Source organism: Pelecanus crispus, chromosome 3 (genome assembly GCF_030463565.1).
Source record: "Pelecanus crispus isolate bPelCri1 chromosome 3, bPelCri1.pri, whole genome shotgun sequence".
Lineage (NCBI taxonomy): Eukaryota > Metazoa > Chordata > Aves > Pelecaniformes > Pelecanidae > Pelecanus > Pelecanus crispus.
Window position 1 is genome coordinate 68,850,122 of NC_134645.1, and position 7,149 is coordinate 68,857,270.

The window sequence follows — 7,149 nt, forward strand, 5'->3', positions numbered from 1 at the left end:
CTGCCAGGGCCTGGGCACCACCGGTTCGTACAGGCCGCGCGGGACGCACGGCCTACAGCCCGCAACCCACGCACCAGCCAAACCCCAAAATGCGTCCCCCGTAAAGTGCTTGACAAGCAGAAGGGGATTGGTCTTCACCGTCCTCCCCCTGAAGGGGATTATTTACCCATTCTACGCCTCTGGGAAATCATAATACACGAGCTATGGGCACCCACCCATGTAGACTAGCCAATCTGAGACCCTTGTCAACTGTATTTTTCAGGGAAAAAAGCATGCTTGGCAGCTTTCTCAGCTTAACCCAAAATTTCAATAGCTGTGAATGTTCGGTGTTGCTACAGAAGGCGGCACAGACAAGTTGGTGCACCCACAAAATGAAAAATCACCATCAGTCACTCTTTGTGAACATTTCTAAGTGACTTGGTGACCTCCACATAGGAACTCCCTGGCAGAGGTAGAACCTACATGACCATTTTTAATCGCAAAACCATAGCCTCTTTTTTTTTAATACACAGCAGCCTTTTTCACAGTAGAACTCTAGGTCATTTTTAGGGTCTGCTTTGTCTTCAAATTATGTAAGACAACTGTAGAAACAACAGCCCACAACGCCGTGTTTAAAGAATATATACGTGCCAAGAGACTTGAACATGCAGCCTTTTTTTTCCTAATATTACCTGGCACTTTGTAATCTGCCTTTGAGATGGCACATGCATGTGTATGTGTGCATGCATCCTCACTCCTCACTCCTCCGCTGAATTCTTCTGTCCCTTGACAGTCGTCCTCCCTATGGACCAGGGCTAGAGGACAATGAGAAACATACTTTGCCACTTCTTTCATGGATGACTATTGGCAAGAAACCAGTGGTGAGACAGGGGCCTCTTGAGGCTCAATACCGGATTCTCCTGTGTCTCGTTGACTCAGCCTCTTGCTATTCCTGCTCTGCCCCCACCTACTATTGATTATGTTGACCAGTCTGCCTAACTACCCATAGCTTTTTCTTTCTTACACATCCAATCCTCCCCCTTCACCCATCATCCAGAAGTGCTCCTCCTCTCCCCCCACTTTCCTATTACATCTCAAGTCCATGAATGGAAACACTTGAACTTCCCAATGAAAACATTTTAAGTTAGCTGGGGTTAAAAAAAGAAAAAAATTAAACAACCCCATCAAACAATGTACATGCAACAAAAGTGTCAGAAACAGCTACGCTGCTTTAAGTAAAGTTAAAAAAAAAATAAAAATATTTGAGATGGACCCTCTACTAGGAATAATTCCAGGCCATGGAAAATAAGCAATAAAACCCTCCCTGCTCACTGCAGGGGGGTTGGGCTAGATGACCTCTACAGGTCCCTTCCAACCCAAAGCATTCTCTGATTCTAAAACAATGTAATTAGCATCTTATGGGAAGGACTAGCTAACATTATATTCACAACCATACTAGCTCAGTCAATAACAACGTGATTGATTTTTTTCATAAGATAATGGAGACAGCCATGCAAAAGGGCACTGCAATGCCATCCCCATTTCTTGGCTGTAGGCCAGTTTAGCTAAATTTTTTTTTCCTTTTCTGAATATATGCAAAATCACTTATAGCTCATGTCTAAACAGCATTTTTAGGGGTGTTTTCACACAATTGCAAGTAGAAGAGGCACATATATTCCAGTTAACTTTCATTTAAAGAGGATATGTAAATAGGCTTAAGGGTCAGACAGAATGATGGTGCTGTTCACAATGATCAGAAAAGGATCAAGACATGCTAGTCTTAAGGGGAATGTTAAAAGCTGTTATGCTGAGTTTAAAGCAGATGGTTAGATAGCTATGAGGGAAGAGTCAGAACCAGCTGAGATTTTGATTTGGATATAAAACATATCCATGGAAGGAATGGAAGGGTGACAGTCAGTCTCTGCAGAAATAGGAATTGAATTTACATGTTTTTAAAAGTACAGTAGCTTGCTAAATTCCATGCACATAAAGGCATTTCTTGTACATGTGCTGACAAACATTGTATTTTGCTGCCGTGAAAAAAGCAAAGCCAAAGGGTGTTACTTGAATATTGTCCATTCAAATAAATGGATGAAAAAGAGAATATATACCATAGCTTGTATTGACATACAAACACTTCTATATATATGGATATCTGAGGGTGTTTCATTTTTTTGTGGAGGGGTTCTACAAAACATGACCTCCATTCCCTTAAACACATACTCTTAAAACTAGAAACATTTCAGGTTTCCCCCCCCCCCTCTATTTGCCTTCCTAAACCTGTCCTAAGCATCTGTATTATGTTATCCAACACACTGGCTGCTAACAATACAATCAATATAAAAGGTTACTTAGGGGGCATGGCTTTTTTTCTGTCCTCAAAATACCAAGCTTATTTTAACAGGGATTTGAACTCTTTCACTGTGGAAAATGTCTTAGAACAAAAAAAAAAAAAAAAAAAAAAAAGTAAAAACCAAAGCATACTGGAATTACAATTTTTTTTGAGTATGAAAACAGGAAATTTGCTTTAATAAATATTTTTCTGCACATCAGCATAAAATATATTTTTTCAGTTTCATAACTTGATTGTAAAATTTTACAGGGCAGGCACTTGGCATGCCAGGCACTGACCTAAACGCCTATTATTTCATTGCTTTTAGAAAAGAGTATCTGACCGCTTATGCATTGGTGTTTTTGTAGAGTATTGACATACAAACTCTACCATTGTGCTTCAAACAGTAAAACTTATTCTTATCTTATAGACACTAACCTCAGTCAGGCTACAGCAAAGATGAACAGATTCCTGACATTTACTGAACAGGAGTACTACTTAGAGGTAACAAACTTCCAATCATATAGCAAAACAATGGCTAGGTTGGTTTCTACATAAACATTTTTCCTCTTGTGGATATATATTTTTATATAACTCTGCTTTGTGCCTAATAATCTTTCAGCAATATGAGATATCAGGTGATCATTAAAAGGTTGGGGTTTTTTTTGTAAACAAACCAACCATGTACAAAAAAAAATATTGTATCAGTTTGTAAATATTTGAAAAGTGTAGTTGTTACTTTACTCATAGAAAGTATTCCCATTTTATGTAATACCACATTGCTCACACAGGTCTCAGTGAAAGTATTTTAAATACTTTTGCTTAAGCACTATAAAAAGTCCCCCCAATTGCTTTTGAATTGGAAGAGGAGGAGAAAAGCTCCTGTAAGGCAGTGATTTTCAAATTAGTTTTCACTCATTCATATAACATTACATGAACCAGACACTTTTGGAATTGAATGGAGGAAGCACAGTTACTAGTGGCTGGAAGTTCAAATATTTGTATAATCCATAAAAGATGATACCATCATCTGCAACAGGTCAGCTACATGAAGCAGTTAATGTGGATTTAGGGTTTCTTGTAGGTGGACCTTCATTCAAAAATAATGCCAATGCATGAAAAAACTTTGAAAGTGTGTAGACTCATTATATACAAAAGCATCCTAACAACTTCATCTGCTCAGTTTGTTAAAAAGACTCTCAAAATAAACATTTGCTTGCCGACCAATGGCTGAAAAAAATCCTGTGTATTTACTTAACTGTCTAAAATTAACTTAACTGCATAAAACTATTGAGAAAATAATTTTCCATTTCTTCCATTTTCCTTCAGGCTACATAAATCAAGCCACAACGGTGCTCATGCAACATCCAGTATCCGGTTCAATGGCCTAACACAAAGTTAAAAATCCTACCAAGGCTTCGCCATCCCAAACATGTCATCTCCGAAGGAGAAGACAAGGCTGACAAATGTATGTATGTTCAGAGTTCCTTTACAACACTGGATGAGAGACCTTTGTGAGGTCTCCGGAAAAGGGAGCATGTTTTAGGGACCATGTTTGCACCAGTTTCAGTAACATGGACACAAGAGGGGCACTGGCTCGCTGATGGGATATACAGGTTGTAGTACACACAAGGATCAAAACTGAACAGGTGGAGGCAGTTCTAAATCAGGAACATTAGTCAGAAAATACTGGGGTTTATGCTTATTTGTAACAAAGTGTTAAGGATACTGTGTGCTTTAATACTAAATACATTTTTTCTTCATGTGAGATTAGTGCTCACCCTCCGTAAAATACTTTATGCATTAAATAAGACTGAAAGATATACTTTTTTCTTGGCAAAGTAGACACTATAAACAATGCTCTCCCAAAAGAACGGTTGGAGCCCACAGAAGTGCTTTTGCAGCATGGCAATTGGCTGCTGACAAGCCCTGATCCTCCAACATTTGTGCTACTGCAAAACATATCAGCATATTACAATGGGATATCCTGATGTGAATGAGCCATCCTGATAAGGAATGACCTTCAAGTGAGCGAACTATTGATTGCTGAGACTCCCACTACACATGATGAGCACACATACTTCCTTCTTAACCAGACTTAGCATGGAGTAAGCATGGAATAGGACTGCCATTATCCCAGACTCCAAGGGCACCATCATGGGAAAGTGTGGAGGGCTGGTATAACCAACTCCCCTATGGGAGCCACAGTCAGGGCCACAGCTCCATCAAAGTAGGAGCTATGCAAATACATGGCAGTGGTGGTGGTGTCCAGATGCTCAAGCTTTTACAATCTAAGGCAAAATGCACAAGACACAGAAAAGCAGTACTGGCCAGGATGACACAGAGGTGGTTCCAAAACAAAATTAACTGTTCTCAAGATATTTTATCTTGAATCTCACATAGGATGTTCTTCCAATACTGTCTAGAAGTCTGTACTTAGCACCTTCATAATGACTTACCAGCATTTCTTCAAAGCACTTTCTTAGCTTTCTACTTCACATGGAAACATAAGAATTTAGGCCTGGAAAGGACTACCAATCCATGCAAAACCACCAAAACCTGGTATTTTAGTCCATAAAAATAAATTAATTCTGCTGCTTCTGCTAACCAACAGCCACAAAACCTGCACCATTGAGCAAACCATTCTGCATTACCCCTGTTTCACAACAAGGAAAACCTGCAAGGCACATTAAATATGATCAGCAACAGAGGAAGTCAGGGTCAGTCCTGGAACTCTAACTCCCAAGTTTTTAATTCCCAGTCTCATGTCTAATGCTGTCTAACCACATCCCTTCAGGTAACAGGTACCTTTAGGGTGATGACTACAGGTGGCTATAATTGAAAAAGTAATCTGAAGCCTACTCCTCTGAAACCTTATCCGAAATCCTGCAGGATGCATCAATATCAATACATCTTCTATGGCAAAACAAAAATACCATCTGTCAAGAAAGTGTGAAGAAACCATGTCTCTTTAGTCTACAAAGCAGAGGTTTCAGAGAAGCACATGCTAAGTCTTGCAGTATGAAGAAGGACTAGCAATCACTTCTCTTCCTTGGCCAATTTGAATTAAAAAAAAAAAAACCAAAAAAACCCAAAAAGAAACCCCCCCAAACTTTTACAAAAGATGAACCAGAAAGTTTGAGTGGAATTTAGTTCTTGGGAAATGTTTTTTGAAAATAAATCAAACACTAGGGATAGCCTTAAGTAGAAAGTGTAATAAGTATGAAGTAAACCAAGTCTTAATCAGTTCTCCAATACTGACCCTGCATAGGTTCTAAGGTCATATCCAGGAAACATTACAGGAAAAAAAACATTACAGGAAAAACCCTAACTTGATACCTAAGCATTTTGATCAGAAAATTAAGATCTCAACCCAATTCCTTTTGGCAAAAAATATTTAGGAAGTATTGGTTCTGTTCCAATGAAAAAGCCTTGGCATGAAAAGAGAGCTGTCATTCCCTAGTATTAATATTCATTACCATGTAAAATAAACAAGTGACTTATTTAAAAAAATTATAGCCCTGAAGTTATATTGAGGTATCATTCCATTGTTGCAAAAGAAAGGCTGCCTAACAGACTTGCTCATGGACTACAGCTCTCTTTACTTGAACCCCTTTTCCTAAGAGATAACTGATCATACTTGATAGTGATTAAGAGGAAATCCATAGCCTAGCTACTGCTGAAGTAGCAATTCCAATATCCCATGGTATAAATGAAACACAGAAACCATTTTCATAATCATAGAATCAATTAGTCAGAAAAGACCTTTAAGATCATCAAGTCCAACCGTTAACCTAACACTACCAAGTTCACCACCAAACCATATACCTAAGCACCACATCTACCTGTGTTTTAAACACCTCCAGGGATGGGAACTCAACCACCTCTCTGGGCAGCCTGTTCCAATTCTTGACAACATTTTCCATGAAGAAATTTTTCCTAATATCTAATCTAAACCTCCCCCGGTGCAACCTGAGGCCATTTCCTCTTGCCCTATCACTTGTTACTTGAGAGAAGAGACCAACACCCACCTCACTACAACCTCCTTTCAGGTAGTTGCAGAGAGCGATAAGGTCTCCCCTCAGCCTCCTCTTCTCAAGGCTAAACAACCCCAGTTCCCTCAGCTGCTCCTCATAAGATTTGTTCTCCAGACCCTTCACCAGCTTCATTGCCCTTCTCTGGACACGCTCCAGCACCTCAATGTCTTTCTTGTAGTGAGGGGCCCAAAACTGGACACAGTATTCCAGGTGCGGCCTCACCAGCGCTGAGTACAGTGATCAACCCCGATGATCGCTTCCCTGCTCCTGCTGGCCACACCATTCCTGATGCAAGCCAGGATGCTGTTGGCCACCTTGGCCACCTGGGCACACTGCTGGCTCATGTTCAGCCGGCTGTCTACCAACACCCCCAGGTCCTTTTCGGCCAGGCAGCTTTCCAGCCACTCTTCCCCAAGCCTGTAGCGTTGCATGGGGTTCTTGTGCCCGGAGTGCAGGACCCGGCACTTGGCCTTGTTAAACCTCATACAGCTGGCCTCAGCCCATCGATCCAGCCTGTCCAGGTCCCTCTGCAGGGCCATCCTACCCTCAAGCAGATCAACACTCCCACCCAACTTGATGTCACCTGCAAACTTTCTGAGGGTGCACTAGATCCTCTCATCCAGATCATTGATAAAGATATGAAACAGAACTTGGCCCAATACTGAGCCCTGGGGAACACCACTTGTGACCAGCCACCAACTGGATTTAACTCTTCACCACAACTTTTTGGACTTCACCATCCAGCCACTTTTTTTACCTAGCAAAGAGTACACCCTTCCAAGCCACGAGCAGCCAGTTTGT